General features: G+C 41.2%; 1 pseudogene; it reads left to right on the top strand.

Moving 5' to 3' along the window:
* The window catches only part of LOC126456425 (arylsulfatase G-like), a 72,847-nt pseudogene extending 51,004 nt beyond the window's left edge, over positions 1–21,843 (top strand).
* The last annotated feature ends 241 nt before the right edge of the window (positions 21,844–22,084 follow it).

Here is a 22,084-nt window from a genome sequence, read left to right as displayed (position 1 = left end):
CGAGACACGCCTCCTCAGCCGAGAGCTCTGCCCTTTCATTCCCAGCAATGCCGACATGCCCTGGAACCCTGCAGAAAGCCACCACCTTCCCCAATCGCTGTAGTTGGAGGAGGGCATCCTAGGTGGTCTGGACTATTTTATCTGTTGGATACAAACGTTGCAATGAGTGAAGGGCACTTAGTGAATCAGAACAGACAAGAAATTTAAGACAGGAAGAATGTCTCATCTGCTCCAGTGCCCGCAGGAGCGCAGACAATTCTGCATCAAAGACAGTAAAAGTCTGAGGCAGTCGGACTTTGGGGACACGATTTGGAAAAACAATAGAGCAACCGACGGAATCCCTTTGTTTCGACCCATCTGTAAAAACAGCTACATAGTCGTGGTGCTCAGGTAAAATGGCAGAAAAGGCTGCATTAAAAACGGTGGCAGGAGTGCAATCTCTCTTGTATTGCAATAAATCTAAAATCACTCTGGGCCTCTTCAGTAACCAGGGTGGCAGGTGGTTAAAACCCAGCATTTGGGGTTGTACAGACTCCACACCAAGGGACTCTAGCACACATTGCACACAGATCCCAAACGGCAACGTAGCCCGGGGACGGTGGGAAAAAAGGTGGTCCAGAGGTGGATGAGCAACAAGATGTTGAGCAGGCGAGGTGGGAGCTGGAAGAAACTTACAAGCCTGGCGCACCAGGAGGAGCTGCCGCCAGATGGTAAGTGGCGGTTCCCCAGCCTCAGCACAGAGGCTGGGTATGGGACTGGTCCGATAAGCACCCGTGGCCAGTCGAATCCCAGCATGGTGTAACGCTTAAAACACTGACCTGGGGGACACCGTTCTCTTGCTCAAAGCAATCAGACAGTGTGTCACCAACTCGGGTCCGAAAAAACCACTGAGACAGGAAAGATCGAATGAATATGGGAAGGTGGACTCGAAAACCCCATTGATCCAGTTGTGCAAGAATACAGTGTCTCCAAGTAACACTTTTTTCAGGTCAACAAATCCTGTGAATGTGTCTTGATTTTTCTTTAGTCTTGCTTTCATTATCAACCACAATGTCAGAATTGCGCCTCTGGTGCCTTTACCTTTCGTAAAGCGAAACCAATCATCATCTAACACACCCTCAATTTTCTTTTCCATTCTTCTGTATATTATTCTTGTAAGTGACTTGGATGCATGAGCTGTTAAGCTGATTGTGCAATGATTCTCACACTTGTCGGCTCTTGCAGTCTTCGGAATTGTGTGGATGATATTTTTCCAAAAGTCAGATGGTATGTTGCCAGGATCATACATTCTACACACCAATGTGAAAAGTCATTTTGTTGCCACTTCCCCCAATTATTTTAGAAGTTCCAATGGAATGTTATCTGTCCATTCTGCCTTATTTGATCTTAAGTCCTCCAAAGCTCTCGTAAATTCTGATTCTAATACTGGATCCCCTATCTTTTCTATATCAACTCTGTTTCTTCTTTTATCACATCAGACAATTCTTGTCCCTCACAGAGGCCTTCAGTGTACTCGCTCTCTCCTTTGCATTTAATAGTGGAATTGCCATTGCCATTTTAATGTTACCACCTTTGCTTTTAATTTCATGAAAGGTTGTTTTGACTTTCCTGTATGCTGAGTCAGTCCTTCCAACAACCCTTACCTTTTTTGATTTCTTCACATTTTTCATGCAGTAATTTCATCTTAGCTTCTCTGTACTTCCTGCTTATTTTATTCTTCAGTGACCTGTATTTACATATTCCTGAATTTCCTTTCCTTGTACCTATGTTTTTCTTTCCAACTTTTGTGATTGCCCTTTTTAGAGTTGTTTATTCCTCTTTGACTGTACTGCCTACTGGGTTTTTCTTTATTGCTGTATCTACAGCCTTTGAGAACTTCAAGTGTATCTTGTCATTCCATAGTACTTCTGTATCCCACTTCCTTGCATATTGATTCTTCCTGACTTATCTCTTAAACCTCAGCTTCATTGAGAACCTAGAGGTGCATTACACATAAAGCATCCCAGAGCGTCCATGAGAGCTATAACACCAAGAAGAATCGCTTCTCAGCCTTTGGCGATGTGTACTTTTTCCCTGGGGGGGGGGGGGGGGGGGACGGAATAGGGAAACTTTTTATTTAATTTCTATAATAAAGAGTTACATCACCAACAAGTTTAATATTTTTACATACAAGATCTCCTATGATCCATATACAAGCTCCTTCCTGTTCATTAATTTTGAGATGATTCCTAGTTATTAATACCAATGGCATTGTAGATATAAAGTAGGATTTGCCAGTATCTCTGTTATATACCTCTGCAATCTGAAAGGTACATACATACATACATTAATTAATCCTTGTTCCATAGATTGTGAACACAATATTTCGTAGTGATGTTGAATGTGTCACTTTAACGTAAGTTTTCATTACAGAAAATAATTAATTTTTATTTTATTATTTTACAGTTACTACTTTATATCTAAAAATTCATCTGTTGACTAGAGGGAGTTCTAATTCAGAAATTCTTTTAATTTGCTTTTAAATGTTGGCTATCTGTCAGACTTTTAATGCTATTTGGCGAATGACTGAAGATTTTTATGGCAGCATAATTCACCCCTTTCTGCGCTAAAGTGAGATTTAACCCAGAATAGTTGAAGATCATCCTTTTTTTTAGTGTTGTGCTATGCACTTCACTGTTATTTTCGAATTGGGATGGGTTATTAATGACAAATTTCATAAGTGAAGATATGTATTGCATAGGTACTGTGAATATCCCGAGTCCCTTAAAAAAATGTTTGCAAGGTGATCTTGGGTGGTCTCCAATTATATTCTAATTACATGCTTTTGTACAATGAATACTTTCTCTCTTAATGATGAACTGCTCCAAAATATGTGCCATATGAAATCAGTGAATGAAAATAGGCATAGTAGGCTAATTTAGGGATATGTTTATCATGAAAATTTGCAATAACGCTAATAGCATAAGTAGCTGAACCCAACCATTTCAGCAGGTCATTGATGTGTTTCTTCTAATTCAACTTCTCATCAGTGCACACACTCAGAAATTTTGAGTATTCTGCCTTAGAAACAGGCTTCTCTTCACAGTCTATATTTATCGATGGTGTTATGCCATTTACTGTACAGAATTGTATGAATTGTGTTTTCTCAAAATTTACTGAGAGTCCATTTGCAGAGAACCACTTAATAATTTTATGAAAGACATTAATAACAATTTCCTCAGCTGATTCTTGCTTGTTGGGTATGATTACTATGCTTGTATCATCAGCAAAAACAACTAGCATTGCATCTTCATGAATATAGAATGGCAAGTCATTAATGTATATTAAGAACAATAAGGGACCCAAGACTGAACCCTATGTGACACCGTTCTTGATACCTACCCAGTTAGAGGACTCTGCTGGTTTTCACAGACTATCTGTACTGTTAATTTCAACCTTCTGCATTCTTCCAGTTAAATATGAACTAAACCATTTGTGCACTGTCCCACTTATACCACAATACATAAGCTTTCTAGAAGAATTTCATGATTCAAACAATCAAAAACCTTTGAGAGACCACAAAGTATCCAAATGGGAGATGTTCGGTTGTTCAATGCATTTAATTTTTGATCAGTGAAGGCATATATACACCATGTGATCAAAAGTATCTGTACACCCCCAAAAGCATACGTTTTTCATATTAAGTGCACTGTGCTGCCACCTACAGCCAAGGACTCCATATCAGCAACCCCAAGAGTCATTAGACATCATGAGAGAGCAGAATGGGGCACTCCGCAGAACTCACGGATTTTGAATGTGGTCACGTGATTGGGTGTCACTTGTGTCATATGTCTGTACTCTAATGCTTTAGATGACAAGAAGTGATGTGGAGCTGGTTTGCAAACTTCCCACCTCTCTCTCATAGGTTGACTTACTTGGTATGCACAGCTGATCTTCTTCTCTGGATAGCCAGCGGCGTCAATCTCCAAAAACTCCTTCTCTGAAGAATAATACTGGTTAAGGGAATTTATCAGACTCTCTCTCTACTCATGAAATAATTTGGTACTCAAAGAATGCTTTTAGTTCAGTCATGGTATATGTCAACTTCCACAAAAACCAAATTCACCATTTCTCATATAAATATTTGAACTCGTCCGAGTCAACCTGTAACCTCCCCACTCACTTATCGACCTTAATGACAGTGAAAAATTAAACCGTGTGTACCTAATGGAAATTTGGGAAAAGCAATCGTCACCGAAGTTAATCTATCGGTAAAGAGGGAGGAAAGGGTTACATCTAAATGAAAGGAAAAATGCAAATGAAACTGGTGGAAATTAATTTTGAAAAGGGGTAAAGTTAATAAAGAAAGTAAATGTGCGGCCGTAACGTTAACAATTAACTAGCGGTAATTAGATATTTGAGATTTGGGGGAAATCACGGTCGCCAGTCCTAAGGACAATTACTATAGTAACTGAAAAAGAAAGGTTATTACACATATAATTAACACTAGAAGCGTGGCAACTGAAGGTTGACACGTGTAGTGTGAAAACTGAAAGTTTGTCAGAAGTAATAAATTTCGCTACACTCTGACTTAATTTAGCAAAAGAATTAATAAAACCGGAAAATCGAAAGTTAATTTAGTGACTGAAGTTAATAGTGAGCTTTCTTTCTGAAGCACATCGAAATCCAGTAAAATACGGTTAGTCTTGGACTACCTCAACAATCATTTCAAAAGCAACTTGACTCTACGCAACTTAGAAACAAGAGATTTAACTTTGAACTTGAATTAAATGATTCTGAACTATTAACAATAGTAAAATTTAGTACGTACCAAGCTGAGCTGCAGTCACAGGTAAGCTAAAATATGCTAACAAAACTCGCACTCTAAATTTGTGCTCGTGTAACCTAAATATTGTAGCCAGCTACTGAACTTTGAAATTAAAGCAGTGAAATCTAATTATATTATTTTAATGCTGGCGTTTGAATTTCAACGACACTCGGGTTCATTTCGGAAAAGGAAGGGACCCTGCTTGGCAATGCAATTGGGACAATGAGCAACAAAGGTTCATGCTAAGTTGCTGTAATTTTGCGAAGCATATGGAACAATTTGAAAAGCTGAGGTCTGCCATACAGTTCTGAAACTTTACGTGCTTTTAGTCTTCCTTGTTGGTTGATTGAAGGTTTGAAGCCGTCGATCGAGGAGGTGGCGACAGTCACTCATTGTCGGCCGTCGCTGTTGCAGAAGCTGGATGTTGGCGCGCCTTCTTCTCGACACGGTCACCAGGCGAAACGGGCTCTTGATGTGCGCCAACTAATGCTTCCCGTCCGCGACACCATGTCAGAAACTATCATTGCGAGTCGAGCGCAATTACATGCTGCCAAACCCCGAAAGCGCGGCAACTCGCGGGAGCGTCACACAACACACCTGCTCCACTCGCTACTCCCGCCAGACACCGACCGCTCTGCCCGCGCTCCACGCGGCAGAGTTAACACTACCAAAGATTCTACACACTTTGATTCATCACACGACCCATCGATGTAATCGTTCGATAGCAGTTTTCCCTAGGCAAGACCCAGCGTAAAAATACAAATAATCTTTACACAACAAACCAATTATACATCGACATAAGTGCATAAATATATATATATACAAACAGTAAAACAATTACAATATATAAAGAGACAGAAATGTCATATCTTGAGGTAACAAAACAAGGAAAAAAATAATAGTACAATAGATGAAAATAGGAGGATATGCATTTGCGGCGTTACACGTGCCCCACATTGTCTGAGGATCTTCGTGTAACGTAAACAGACTCAGAAAATGTCCCAAAAAAGAAACAGCGGAAATGCATATGCTCGAAACATCAACAAAATTTAGCATTCGTCTAATTAATCATAAATCAATTTTTAGACCATAATAATTGAGTGGAGACACTCCTAATCTTATTCCACTCTGTCATCTTGCACAAAATAAAACAGATTGACTACATATTAAAATTCATAGAAGATATAGAAAATGGTTTAGCTATTCCAAAATCGTCAAAATCCGTAACACTATCATGAAATGGAATACTATTTACAAAATTAATCAGAGTACATGGTCATAAAAACAGGTAGATCAAAATACGCAAATTAATTATTAATTACATAGAATACACATTTTATGTAACCTTTTCGTAATTAATACGCTTGCCATGAGAGTCCACTTAATGCTAAACAAGAAAATAATATTCAGTAGATCGCAAAAAACATAAGTATTGACAGCAGAATTCTTTCACATCATCTGTCCGGGAAGAAAAACAATTCCGCCTTCCGTACTCGAAAGTACAAAGAATGCCGACAGCGGCACAAGAGCCGACAGCGGCACCGCCTCGCCAGTATTGTTGCGCCCGCCTGTGCGGCACGCTTGATCTCACTCGCCTGTGTAACGGCATTTCCAGAACGTCCGTTTCACTGAATTCTTAGGGAAAAACTCACTCCCGAGTAATCTCAAGGAGTCCATTAACACTATCACAGTGGATAACTCAACACTGTCCATCATCACACGCATGTACTAGCCTGAAACTTAAAACACCGTCTAAGTACATCGGCAATGACTAGTAAAACACATATTCATGAAATCTTACAGCTAGTTACAAAATCATATTTACATTGCTTAATCTACTGTGACTCAGCTGAAAACTTAAACTAGCAGCTTGGGTTTTTCAATTGATAAATAATCACTTTCTCTTAAATCATTTAGTCAAAATTAATTACTTATTAATTACAACTTCGTTAATGTCCTCTTGGTCAGGCAAAAGCATGGCAATCTAGCAAACCTTAAATCTTACACTCTATATTTACATATTGTACAAATTACGCATTGTGTGGTATTAATCGATCCTAGGTTGGTACAATTTCAAGTCTACTATATTCCGTATACCTAATCGTTTTCCAGAGCTTGGATACTCTAAGCAATAAGCATTTGTGTGAGGTATACCAATGACTTTATATGGTCCATTATAAACAAACTTAAATTTAGAGATTTCATTGTCTATCTCGCTCGATTTCTCATGAGCTTTTACAAGTACTAAGTCTCCGATTGCAAACTTAGCAAAACGCGCTTTAGCGTCATGACGACGTATGCGAGCATCAGCTTTTAGCTTCATTACTTCTCGCAAACGATCTTTTTTCACACCAATACTAATGTCAATCCGTGGAGGGAATTTGATTACCTCTTCCACTAAACTGTTACTTCTGTCATCCAACAGGATTTCCTCTGGAGAAAATCCCGTAGATTCATGTCTCAAGGTGTTCATAATTCTCTCAAATACTGCTACATATTTGCCCCGTGCCCTATGGTTGTGATGGCAATAGGTACGGCAAAGTCGGCCTAGCTCGCGCATATACCTCTCAGCGGGATTCCCAGCCGGACAATAAGCTGAAATATGGATCACCTCGACCCCATTACTTTCCATGCCTTCATTCCACAACTTAGAAGTAAATTGTGCCCCATTGTCTGATAGAATCGCCTTGGGCTTGCCAATATGAACAAAATAATCGTTCACAAGCTTGCTATAGACCGCTTTGGCTGTAGCTTTCCTAATCGGGTATAGTTTGATGAACTTGGAAAAAGCTTCTAGCACTACTAAAATGTAGGCAAAGTTTCCTGATGACTTGGGCAAAGGTCCGTACAAGTCCACGCACAGTAACTCAAAGGTGTCGTTAGGCCCTATACTTTGCTTAGGACCACGACTCGTACAGTTGGTAACCTTCACCTTCTGACATAAATCGCAAGTTTTCACTCTGTCAGTAACTCGTTTTAACATGTTGTTGAAATGCACTACTTCACTCAGCTTTTCCGTACATTTCTTTGGTCCACAGTGACCATACGCCAAATGGTAGTAGTCTATTATTTCCGTGACGTATTTGCTGGGCCAGCATACCCGCCAAATATTACTATCTTCACCCTTACATATGTACAAGATATGATCGTATATCTTGTAATACTTCCTTAATTTCTCTCCTTCTGGACTCTTTTCATCATATCGGGTTTTCACCATATTTAAACAACCATCCTCGTTCTGATGACGACGTAGATTCTTACAAATGTTCATTATTAATTTACGTCCCTCAACTTCTTTAAAATAGTACAATTTGACCACTCCATCTGCCTCATCTTTCAATAGACCTTGATTAGACTCGGGCAACCGCGACAGCGCATCCGCTACGCAATTGTCGGTCCCTTTTACGTAACAGATGTCATAGTTAAATTGCTGTAAATACAGCGACCACCTAGTCAGTCTTTCGTGAAGTAGTTTACAATCCTTCAGATAAGTGAGCGCCTTATGGTCCGTATGAATAATCACCTTACGGTCCCATAGGTAACCCTTGAACTTCTTGAATCCCCACACGATAGCGAGACACTCTTTCTCAGAAATCGTGTAGTTTCGCTCACTTTTTGATAAAGTTCGACTCGCGAACGCTATCGTCCGGTGTTCCTTATCCTCTCCTTTACCAACTTCTTGGAACAGTTCTACCTCCACCCCGTAATTCGACGAATCCGTTCCCAGATGGAAGGGTAGCGATAAATCAGGATGAAATAGTATGTTAGATCTTAACAACTCGTCTTTTAATCTCTCGAAAGCGGTCTGACACCCGTCAGTCCACACAAACGGAACATTTTTGCGTAAGAGGTTATTCAAATTTTCATCATTAAACACTTGTCCTTTTACAAATTTACGGTAAAATCCTGTGAGCCCTAGAAAACTTTTTAACTGTTTCCTAGACTTGGGTGGAGGACAATTCCTTATTGCCTCTAGTTTCTCTGGGTCTTTCGTAATACCAGCAGTGGTAATTACATGCCCTAAAAATTTCAGTTCCTGCTTCACAAATTCGCATTTCTTTAGCTTTAGAGTCATTCCGCCACGGCGCAATGCTCTAAAAACTTCATCTAACAGTTCGCAATGGTCATGCCAAGTGGCATTGGCCAACAATAGGTCGTCAACATATACAGTTAATCTTTAACTCAAAGCCGGTCCTAGCACTTTATCTAGGGCCCTGATGAATACGGACACAGATATAATAAGTCCAAACGGCAGTACTCTATACTGATAACACCTGCCCGCAAACAAGAAGGCGGTGTATGGCCTAGATTCTTCTTCGAGTTCTATTTGCCAGTAACTAGCTGTCAGATCGAGGCTAGTCATGAACTTAACGTCATGAAAACGTTGCAAAATCTCCTCCATACTCTCTGGTCTGTCTGTTTCACGTTGAACGACCCTATTCAACGTGCGTGCGTCAATCACAATACGCACACTACCATCCCGTTTTGCTACAATGACCAAACCGTTATTGTATGGACTTGTACTTCTTTCAATCACTCCCCATTCGATCATCTTTTCTATCTCCCGTTGCACTGCTTCCTTTTTGGACAGCGGTATAGCATACGGTCTCACGAAGAATGGTTCGTGCGGAATTACATGCAACTTGCATTTATATCCTTCCACACGACCCGGTTTGTCTGAAAACACACTCTTATTCCTCATTATTACTTCATACAGGCCTCGTCTTTGTTCGTGTGTTACGTTTGACACACCGTCTACAATACTTTCCAATTCACTTTTTACACTATTGTCAATGCCGAGATTCCTCACATTACAGTAGTTCAAATTCATACCTACGTCAATACCATTCGGCCAGTTAACAATGTGTATAGGCTGGTATTGCCTATGCACACCGTCTCCTGCCTCGTCAAAACTAACTACTATTGTTTTATCTTGGGACGTACATGTCAAAGTTTTGCTTTCGCAGTTAATCACTGCACGGTACTTTAACAGCCAATCTAACCCGATAATTACTTCCGTAGTTAAGTCTGGCACGACGACAAACTCTTGTTCAATCGTGCCCCACATATCTCGAAGTTGACAAAAATCTGTTTTGTGACCGGTTTACTGGCCTTCCCAGTAGCACCGATAATTTTCACTCCTGTTACTGGCATAACTACGATGCCAGGCCTGTCTTTCAGTAACTCAAATATTTTCCCAGATACAGCACTCAATTCTGCACCGGTGTCAATCAACACGTTTAGTTGTAGGTCGTGCATATTAACAGACACTACTATCTGTCTACACTTGTCCTCGACTGTTTCTTTATTTTCCCACAGTAAATCCTCGTCTATATCCAGGTCATTCCAGAAAAAACCAGCCGGCTTTGATCCTAAATCCGGTTTATCTGGCGGCTTTTTCAGCCTCTGTTCACATACAGTTTTAATTTCAACACGTTTGTCCTGAGGCTTAGTCTGTAGCGTCGCCTCCAATACCGAAACCTTTTCCTGTAACTCGTCAACTAGTGAGTGTTACTTTGCTATCAATTCACTAATTGTCACCTTCGTTGATTCCTCTTTAATCAGATTGATCTCATCTGCCAATCTACCTGGAGACATGTGCCCAGTAGTATCTGCAATTACTTCCTCTAGATCTGCGCAACCCACACTGTTATCTTCTGACAGTATAATGTCAGCTCTAACCTCATACACGCTGTAATCTATGTGCTTTTCTACCAATCGTGTCCGGCTATCACTAAAATTTTCGTAATCTTTCTCCTTAATACTCTCGCAATGTTTAAACTGGATGTTCGCGTCGGATGGGTCGGCTACTTCTACCATTACAACTTTCGGTAAAGTCTGCCGGTTAGGGCCAGAACTTTCCGTTACTACTTCAACATTCAACTCCTGCGGGACGAAACACGACGCATCTTGCTCGTGCTCCCCATTAACATCAACTATTTCTAGTAAAGTCTGCCGGTTAGGGCCAGAACTTTCTATCACTTCACAATCACTATCTTCCTGCGGGACGAGACGCGGCAAATCCTGCCCGCGCTCCTCATAAACACTTCTCCCGTACAGGCCCCTATAATCTCTTAGTTCGTCGTATAAGCAACCGAACTGCCTTAACCAGACCTCATCCCTCTCTGCATCTCCTCGCTCGATGACGGACGTTTTATCCGACATCTGATCTTCTTTCAACACTTGCGAATCATTCTTAAACTCAATCTCCAGTTCCGCTGTGGGTATTACAGCTGCCACTTTATAATCGATTTCCGGAACACTACTTAAATTGTTCTCACTGACAGTGAATGTATTTTCTACTGCCGTGTCTACAGCTGATCTACTACTTGTGGGCGCACTCCTTTCTCCTAACACTGGCACACTCTCCCGCCGTTGATTATTCCATACGGAATTTTCATAACGACGACACCTGGGTTTTCTCCTGTTATTGGGCCGCCAAAATTTCTCCACGCCCGGTCGGCCCCTCACCGGCGCGGCTAATGGTTTCCCTGTCTCGTCCCAGCAGATACGCTCCCCGGATACTGCTGAGGCGGGTGGTCACACCCTCTGGCGTTATTACTATTCTGCGCAGCCCGTATCACGCTAGTATGATACTGGTTTCCGTCATTCCGGTTATTATTTGCATTGTACCGATTGTTATTACGGTCCGAACCATTATTGTTATTGCTGCCATGGTTGCGGTATGCATTATTCCCATGGTTATCGTTGGTGTGGTTGCTGTGGTACCCGTTGTTGTTACCACGGCCTCTACCACTGTCGCGATTATTGCGCCAATTGTCCTCGTCCTCCACTCTTTCCAGGAAATCATTTATTGTCCTGTAATTGCTTCCTACGTAGCGTTTTGTATCATCTGGAAGCTTTTTGTAGAGTTCCCAGACTATTTCGGATTCCGTGCGGCGATCGCGCAAATATTCCAACTTGCGGATCCAGCCCTCACAAAACTCCTTCATCGAACCGCGCGAATTCGCATCGAAAGGCCTCGATACGACAAATTCGCGCCAGACACTTTGCTGTTTTTGCTCTGACCAGTATTCAGCCAGAAACAAATTTTTAAACTCGTCAAAAGTCATGTTCGTAATGTTGAGGTTTAAGCCCCAACGCTTGGCATCACCAGCCAACGCATCAATAACCGCATTAATTTTTCTCTCATTAGTCCATGATCTGGGTAAAACTCTTTCACAATTTTTAATGAAATCCGTCGCATGTATACCGCCTTTTTTCAAGGGATCGAACCGCTCCTCTTTCGTCAACAATTCCGAACTATGTGCGCAGATTGGCACATAGCTCTGTTTTTCGTCAAGTTTCTTTTCTAATTCCGACACTCTCGTAATTACTTGGCAAGTGGTTGTCGCAAGCGTTTCTACTTCCTTTTTTTGTTCTTCGCAGGTATTAGCCTGCTTCGTCACTTTGGTATCTACTTCGGATACTAAAGCCTTGAAAGTTTCCACCTTCTTTTGATCCTCTTTTTTCACTAATTGAATTTGTTCCGTCACCTTATTCTCGATGATCGGAGCAACTGCGTCTCCTACACTTTTCTCGATTCTGCTAATTTCGGAATCAAAACGAGTATTTATGCTCGCAATTTCCGCCTGAACGCCTATCATTTCCTGTTTAAGGTTACCGATTTCGGTATTAATCACGACAATATCGTCTTTGATTTTATCAACTTTTGTGTTAACAACTTCAATATTGTTGTTAACAACATTAATAGCTTTGTTCTGATTGTCTAGCATTCGTTCAATTTTTTCAGACAGAGCTACTTGCTTGGCAGCCTGAGCTGCTTGCTCGGCAGCCTGAGCTTCTTGCTTGGCAGCCTGATCTTTAATTTCTGCCGATTGACTCTTGATTTCGTTAATCAAAACATTCAATAAATCAGTTAAATTCCCGGAAACCACCGGTTTTACTTCCGTAGCGGCTTCTTCTTTCATTGTCCCCCCCGTATTCGTCATCAAGGGATTCAGATTTGATTTTCACTTCCGATTCCGAAACATTTTCTAAAGCCTGGAATTCCATTTCTGCTCTTTGTTGCGTTTCGGCGGTCGCATCTTTCATGCTAGCCGCCTGCCCCGGAACAATGGGTACCGCTGTGCGCGTTTCCCACTGTTCGACCGATTGTTCCGTATCCAAGTCTACCAAATTTTGGTAATTGTTGCCTTCACTCATTTTAATAATTTTCAATATAAATGCAAAATCTCAACTCTAATTAGGATTCCTCACACGAATATTCTCGCTGACGTATCGACCATTTCGTAACCAGTACTTTGTTACGACATTTGCACAATGCAAAATTCGTGTCCAGAACAACCTCAAATCTGAAGATTGTCCTGTCACGGTCGCCACGTGTAACCTCCCCACTCACTTATCGACCTTAATGACAGTGAAAAATTAAACCGCGTGTACCTAATGGAAATTTGGGAAAAGCAATCGTCACCGAAGTTAATCTATCGGTAAAGAGGGAGGAAAGGGTTACATCTAAATGAAAGGAAAAATGCAAATGAAACTGGTGGAAATTAATTTTGAAAAGGGGTAAAGTTAATAAAGAAAGTAAATGTGCGGCCGTTACGTTAACAATTAACTAGCGGTAATTAGATATTTGAGATTTGGGGGAAATCACGGTCGCCAGTCCTAAGGACAATTACTATAGTAACTGAAAAAGAAAGGTTATTACACATATAATTAACACTAGAAGCGTGGCAACTGAAGGTTGACACGTGTAGTGTGAAAACTGAAAGTTTGTCAGAAGTAATAAATTTCGCTACACTCTGACTTAATTTAGCAAAAGAATTAATAAAACCGGAAAATCGAAAGTTAATTTAGTGACTGAAGTTAATAGTGAGCTTTCTTTCTGAAGCACATCGAAATCCAGTAAAATACGGTTAGTCTTGGACTACCTCAACAATCATTTCAAAAGCAACTTGACTCTACGCAACTTAGAAACAAGAGATTTAACTTTGAACTTGAATTAAATGATTCTGAACTATTAACAATAGTAAAATTTAGTACGTACCAAGCTGAGCTGCAGTCACAGGTAAGCTAAAATATGCTAACAAAACTCGCACTCTAAATTTGTGCTCGTGTAACCTAAATATTGTAGCCAGCTACTGAACTTTGAAATTAAAGCAGTGAAATCTAATTATATTATTTTAATGCTGGCGTTTGAATTTCAACGACACTCGGGTTCATTTCGGAAAAGGAAGGGACCCTGCTTGGCAATGCAATTGGGACAATGAGCAACAAAGGTTCATGCTAAGTTGCTGTAATTTTGCGAAGCAAATGGAACAATTTGAAAAGCTGAGGTCTGCCATACAGTTCTGAAACTTTACGTGCTTTTAGTCTTCCTTGTTGGTTGATTGAAGGTTTGAAGCCATCGATCGAGGAGGTGGCGACAGTCACTCATTGTCGGCCGTCGCTGTTGCAGAAGTTGGATGTTGGCGCGCCTTCTTCTCGACACGGTCACCAGGCGAAACGGGCTCTTGATGTGCGCCAACTAATGCTTCCCGTCTGCGACACCATGTCAGAAACTATCATTGCGAGTCGAGCGCAATTACATGCTGCCAAACCCCGAAAGCGCGGCAACTCGCGGGAGCGTCACACAACACACCTGCTCCACTCGCTACTCCCGCCAGACACCGACCGCTCTGCCCGCGCTCCACGCGGCAGAGTTAACACTACCAAAGATCCTACACACTTTGATTCATCACACGACCCATCGATATAATCGTTCGATAGCAGTTTTCCCTAGGCAAGACCCAGCGTAAAAATACAAATAATCTTTACACAACAAACCAATTATACATCGACATAAGTGCATAAATATATATATACAAACAGTAAAACAATTACAATATATAAAGAGACAGAAATGTCATATCTTGAGGTAACAAAACAAGGAAAAAAATAATAGTACAATAGATGAAAATAGGAGGATATGCATTTCCGGCGTTACAAACCAAGTGGCCAAACATTATACTTTATTAAGACACATTTACAACAGGGTTGGTTTAAGAACCACCACAAAATATGAACATGTCCTGCTTCTAGCAAGTCCAACACATGAATTACTTAAAAGTCAAATCTCATTTCTTCATTTGTCCTTAACAATCATCACAGTCACTAGAACAGCAAAGAATAGTACAGGCTCTTCTCTACACATACACTGAATCTCTGTGGATCATACAGCAGGTTCTTGTCAGCTGCCGTTTAGTTGCTGCATCCACATTTTGCTAATGACTGTTTTTAGACCTGTACACACAAACATGCAGTGCGCAGTAGGTCGGATTCATCTCTCTCGTACTTCATTTTAAAATATCATGGGTTTGAGATGGAGGAAGGCCAAATGGTTCTAGAATTTATGTGGAAATTCTTGAAGCACTACAGTACGTCAAATTTCCACACTCCTAAACATCCCTAGGTCCACTGTTTCTGATGTGATAGTCAAGTGGAAACGTGAAGTGACACATACAGCACAAAAGCATACAGGTGGACCTCGTCTGTTGACTGAAAGAGACTGCCGACTGTTGGAGAGGGTCGTAATGTTTAATAGGCAGATATTTATCCATCCCATCACACAGGAATTCCAAACTGCATCAGGATCCACTGCAAGTACTATGACAGTTAGGCAGGAGGTGAGAAATCTTGGATTTCATGGTCGAGCGGCTGCTCATAAGCCACACATCATGCCGGTAAATGCCAAACGATGCCTTGTTTGATGTAAGGAGTGTAAACATTGGATGATTGAACAGTGGAAAAAGGTTGTGTGGAGTGACGAATCATGGTACACAATGTTGCGATCTGATGGCAGGGTGTGGGTATGGCGAATGCCTGGTGAACGTCATCTGCCAGTGTGTGTAGTGCCAACAGTAAAATTCAGATGTGGTGATGTTGGAGTGTGGTCATGTTTTTCATGGAGGCGGCTTGCACCCCTTGTTGTTTTGCATGGCAATATCACAGCACAGGCCTACATTGATGTTTTAAGCATCTTCTTGCTTCCCACTGTTGAAGAGCAATTCGGGGATGGGGACTGCATCTTTCAACATGATTGAGCATCTGTTCATAATGCACGGCCTGTGGCTTAGTGGTTACTCGACAATAACATCCCTGTAATGGACTAGCCTGCACAGAGTCCTGACCTGCATCCTATAGAACACCTTCGGGATGTTTTGGAAAGCCGTCTTCATGCCAGGCCATACTGACCGACATCAATGCCTCTCCTCAGTGCAGCACTCCATGAAGGATGGGCTGCCATTCCCCAAGAAACCTTCCAGTACCTGACTGAATGTATGCCTGTGAGAGTGGAAGCTGTCATCAAGGCTAAGCGTGGGCCAACACCATATTGAATTACAGCATTACCGGTGGAGGGTGCCACAGACTTGTAAGTCATTTTCAGCCAGGTGTCCGGATACTTTTGATCACATAGTGTAGCATTTTCTGTAGAAAAGCCTACGATAGACAATGACATCCCCACTATTAAAAGTCCCAAGTCCTGGGACTGTTTTAACTTTTTCCCCATTATACTACGCTTCTGTAATAGTTAACCAACCATTACCACTCTGCACAGCATCTACTTTGGTAAAAGTGAAATTCAGTACACATCCACAAAATACAGAAGCACCCTGCAATATAACATGCACTCCAACACCACCAGTTGTGGTAATCTCCAAATCGTTGATAGTCTTGTAAACAGTCATACAAAAACTTCTGAATCTCCTATAATGAGACATCTTCGGTGTGAACAGATCAATGCTGTTGCACGAGCGACAGCATGAAGACTGAAGCATCCTTAACAAAATATTGCTTATATAGACGAAACAGTTGTCTCCTTGAGCCCCTGGTTCTTGATGTATGCTTGGCAATCATCAGACTTAGAAAATTTCGCACTTGGAGATGACATCTTGCATTGACCACCAAGCATACATGGAGAACCAGCAGCTTGTGGAGATAACAGTTCTGTCTACATAAGTAATGATTTTGTTAAGAAGCAGCCACTCATGCAACAGAATTGATCTGCTCACACAGAAGATGTGATTTAACTGAAATCTTCCCAAATCATTCCAAGTATATTTCCTCCTCTTGTGATTCTTGAACAGTGTATTCATTATTGCTAACTGAAATTTATTACAGGACTCTATTAGTCTTTCTCCTCTCTCATTCCTTGTCCCAGGCCCATATTCTCCTGTAACCTTTTCGTTTACTCCTTCCCCTACAACTGCATTCCAGTCCACCATGACTATTAGATTTTCATCTCCCTTTATGTGCTATATTATCCTTTCAATATGCAGGTATACTTTTTCTCCCTCCTCCATCTTCAGCTTGCAACGTTGGTATGTATGCTTGAACTATCATTGTAAGTGTTGGTTTGCTGTCAATTCTGATAAGAACAACCCTATCTCTGAACTGTTTGCAGTAACACACCTATCATCATGTTCATAATGGATCCTACTCCCATTATACCATTTTCCGCTGCTGTTGATATTACCCTATACTCATCTGACCAGAAATCCTGGTCTTTTTTCCATTTCCATTCCCCTGCTGTATCTAAATTGAGCCTCTGCATTTCCCTTTTCAGATTGTATAGCTTCCCTATCACATTCAAGATTCTTACATTCCACAACCTGACTCGTAGAACGTTATCCTCTCATTGGTTATTCTTGCTTTTTCTCATGGTCAACTCCCCCTTTGTAGTCACCTCCTGTTGATCCGCATGGGGGACTATTCAGGGATCTTCTGCCAATTCAGAGATCATCAAGACACTCTTTAAATTACAGGCCACATGTTCTGTGGATACATGTTATGTTTCTTTCATGCAGTGGTTTCCATTGCCTTCTGCATCCTCATACCATTCTAGGTATGATTGCTTTTCGATAAGTGTTTGATGTTTGTAATATAACTAGCTCTTAATTTTAAACAACCCAAAAATAGTGAATAAAGAAACATTTTACAGGAAAATGGCACCTCAGTACACAATCTGGTCATCATCCTCTGGATAAAGGCTTCCAGACTTATCTTGGAATTCCATATAGTGTCGATATGGGCTGTGCTGATCCACCAGGAGCAAATTATCCACCATGTCCTGCCTGCCCATCTGGTAAAGTACTTTTTTTAAGTTAAACAACTAGCTTGTATTTCAGATATTAATAAAATGCAGTGCAATTTTTTGCTATTTTCATTGTCTTTATCATTTCATTGTATATTATGCTATAAAAATATGTATTTACATTCCTATCATTATCACTGTTTACCTTCAGTGGACAGAGCTAGATGGAAATAACACGCGCGCTCTCTCTCTCTCTCTCTCTCTCTCTCTCTCTCTCTCTCTCTCTCTCTCTCTCTCTCTCTCTCTTTTCTCTCCCTCTCTCTCTGTCTCCCTCCCCCCTCTCCCCCCCTTCTTCTTTAACCATCAATGTGTCAATATGTCTATATGTCTAGGTACCTATAGTATGAAAAGGATAGATCGCTACTTATCACATAGGAGAGGCATTGAGTGACAAACGGGCACATTGAAAAAAGATGGCTGTGTCTATATCTCTATCCACATCAAACCACCAAAAATATGTCCACTTCAACAGCTGATAACCACTCCACACCAAAAAGCCACTTCTATACAACCTAGCCATCCATGGCCATCACATCTGTAATAATAAGCAGTCCTCCTTCAAATATGCCAAGGGTCTCACTCAGGCTTTTGCAGACTCAAATTATCCTCCCAACCTTGTCCAGACACAGCTCTCACATCTAGTTTCACCTGTTACCCACCACCTTCCATGTACCCAGTGTCCAGCCATAGAGAAGCATCCCCCTTGTGACTCAGTACTGCCCAGGACTGCAGCAACCTAACCACATTCTCCACCAAGGTTTCAACTACCTCTCATCATTCCTTGAAATGAGAAATATCTGTCCCACTATCCTCTTCACTCTCCAACAGTGGTATTCTGCCACCCACCTAAGCCATGCAATATCCAAGTCCGTCCTTATTCCACCCCTGTTCCCAAGCTTTTACCCCATGGCTCATATCCTTGCAGTAGATCTAGATGCTAGACCTGTTTCATTTATCCTTTAACTACCAACTACACCAGTCTTGTCACAGGGATCTCATACCTCATCAAAGGCAGAACCCCTCTGAAAGCAGCCATGTTATCTACTGACTTAAGTGTAACCATTGTTGCTGCATTATACACAAGCATGACAACTAACGAAGTGTTTGTCCACATGAACAACCACTGCCAAACTATAGTCAAGAGACAGCTGAACTGCTCAGTTGGCTGAGATTGCCACCCAAAATGATGTGCTTGACTGCTTCACATTCTGTATGTCTGGATTCTTACCACCAACACCAGATTTTCTGAACTGCACAGATGGGAATGAGAAGTCAGAAATGGCACCAGTTGGAGAACACTCACAATATGACAACGATGAAGTTAATGATCTTCAGTTTAAAATGCAATAATACAATGCCAATCACATTGAATAATAGGACATCTGCTGTAAATGTACTTCACTTTGGCAGTATCATCTTTAAAATTCAAAGAAAATAAAGCACAAAAGTGATTTTAATAATTAGATTGGCTATGCTGCTTCTTTAATGACTCACTAATTAATTTCATTCACTTACATTGCATTTGTGAATCACAACACAAAAATGTTCAAAGTGAAGGCGCCAACTATACTTTAAGAAGGTCAGAACTGCATACTGACAGAATTATGGGCCGAATTTTCACACAGGATTGATTGCTGGGGCTATCTTGCAAGTGTCCTTTTTTCTGCATAAAATATGAGGTCAAGTTAATGATGTTTCCTTGTTAGACTGATAGCTAACAATTTCTAGGAGTATTTTTTCAGTGTATCTGTCTGCCACTTGACACTTTCTCTATGTGCACCAATTTACCTTTTCCATATTGTTGTCATTCCATCCTAGATTTTCCGTTATTTGATTTTACCTAAGTGTCTATATGGCTTTATTTGATATAGCATATGAACATAGGGTATTTCATGGCTAGAGTAAGGATAGTCCAAAAGTACTCATAATCAAATACTTACAACCATTCCTTCAGCATCGGGTATGTGGACACTTTAGTGTGGCAGTTTAAGATGGAGGGTGTTTTGAACTACGGTTGTGTAAGTGTGTAAGTAACTAGTAGAGGCGACACATGAACTACAGTGTTTATAGAACTAGCAACCTCAGCAAACAATTGCGCTGTAGCCAGTACCAAATGCTTCGTGTACTACTCTTTGATTTGTGTTGTACATTGGTCGTTGTTTTCTTTTTTTTAAATTTTGAAATAAGTGAATAGACTAATCTTGGCCCACAATCGGGTTTGAGTACGACCCCCACAACATAACCATTGTGCAGTTCTGCTTTCATAGAAGCACAGAACACAGATGTAGGCTGCCATCCCCATGAGAGGGAGATGGGGCCTGTTTCTCCACTCTGCTCCACTCCGCCCCCCCCCCCTCCCACTCCCCCCCCCCCCCCAAAAAAAAAATCACACACTAGAGGCAAATGAAAAATAAACATTCTGAATGAGAGTTATCCACATAAATTGTTTATTTATGTGTAGTGTAGGTTGTGAATAATATACCAAAGTAAGGACAGGCAACTGCTTACCGACAACTGATGGTACATGGAAATATATAACAGTAGAGAGTCATCATCTCGGGAGAGAGTGTTTCTCATTTTTATGTATATAGACTGAAGCAACAGTGAAATTCATACCAAGGCTGGGAATCAAAGGCAGGTTTTCTTCTTACTGGGCAAGTATGTTAGCCACTAAGACACTTTGTCACAGCAGTTCATGTGTAAGGGGGCATTTAAAGTAGACTCGGGTGGCAGTGAGAATTTGGATTGAGGTGTGAGGCACCTCAGGGTAATCCGTGCAGTTGTGTAAGCTGCTGTGCCAAGGTGGCTTAGTGGGTAACACACCTACAAAGTAAGCAGGAGGCTCGGGTTCAATACCCAGCCTTGTTACAAATTTCCACTCATCACTTCAGTCTATGTACATAAAATTCATATCTGTATGAGACCAGTAAAGTATCTGAAATTGTGTCATTTTATTCGTATAAGTGCCTGCGCCTGGGTTTCAGGCTTTAACCTCCATTTATGTTCAATGCTGAGGTGCTATTCCACAACATGGGAAGCAATGGCAATTCTTTTCAAGTGTAAGGGGGAATTTAAAGTAGACTGGGGTGGCAGTGAGACTTTGGATCGAGGAGGGGGGCATGCCAGGGTAATATGTGCAGTTGTGTTAACTGTGCCAAGTGTGCTTAGTGGCTAACACATCTGCCTAGCAAGCAGGAGACCCAGGTTTGATTCCTGGCCTTGGTACAAATTTTCACTCACTGCTTCAGTCTATAAACATAATAATCATATCTGAATGAGACCAGTGAAGTCTCTGAAATTGTGTCATTTCATGTCTTCCACATTACTTCCCTGTGTTATTGCATTATAGCAGGGGATGTTACAGGTAATCCACAGCAGACCACACATAATCCTACCATGTCCCAAACAGACTCATTGGGGGCAGGTCTGTGGATCAAGCTGGCCAGAGCAGTTGAACAGCATTGTATAGAACAGATCATGTAATGCAAGACGTATGTGCACAATTATTATTCTATAGGAGAAAGACATCTCTCTGAAATGTAAAGAATGCCACAGGAATGGGTTAGACAGTGTTCTGAATGTGTCCTTTATCACTCAGTATTCAACCAACAACTTCTAGAGGTTTCCAGAATGAGATTTTCAATCTGCAGCGGAGTGTGCGCTGATATGAAACTTCCTGGCAGATTAAAACTGTGTGCCCGACCGAGACTCGAACTCGGGACCTTTGCCTTTCGCGGGCAAGTGCTCTACCAACTGAGCTACCGAAGCACGACTCACGCCTGGTACTCACAGCTCACAGCTGCCGTGAGTCGTGCTTCCAGAGGTTGTTTATAGTTCCTCATACATGATGCCCAATGTTGGTCCTGTATGTCACCGAGAAGCACTTTTGGTAGTTGCTTCTCTCATGATTAGTTCTGCATTTCCAAATGACCACTTCTGATACCAAGGTAGAAAACTGTTCTAATTACTAACAATTACTTTACACCATTTGCCCTTCTCATTGCACCTTTTTCTTCAATAGTGATGAGATGTGAGGAAAAAAAAAAAACCTTGTGAGTAATACCCTTGCTCATAATTTGGCTTATAAGCAATAATTCCTGGTATTTATAGGTGATGCTTTGGGTGTAATTTTGGTTCTGATTTGTGCTATGGTCACCACCTTATTTGATTAACAGCCCTGG

The sequence above is a fragment of the Schistocerca serialis genome, chromosome 2 (genome assembly GCF_023864345.2).
Source record: "Schistocerca serialis cubense isolate TAMUIC-IGC-003099 chromosome 2, iqSchSeri2.2, whole genome shotgun sequence".
Lineage (NCBI taxonomy): Eukaryota > Metazoa > Arthropoda > Insecta > Orthoptera > Acrididae > Schistocerca > Schistocerca serialis.
Note: the sequence above shows the minus strand (reverse complement) of the source record. Positions and strands in the feature narration are given on the sequence as shown.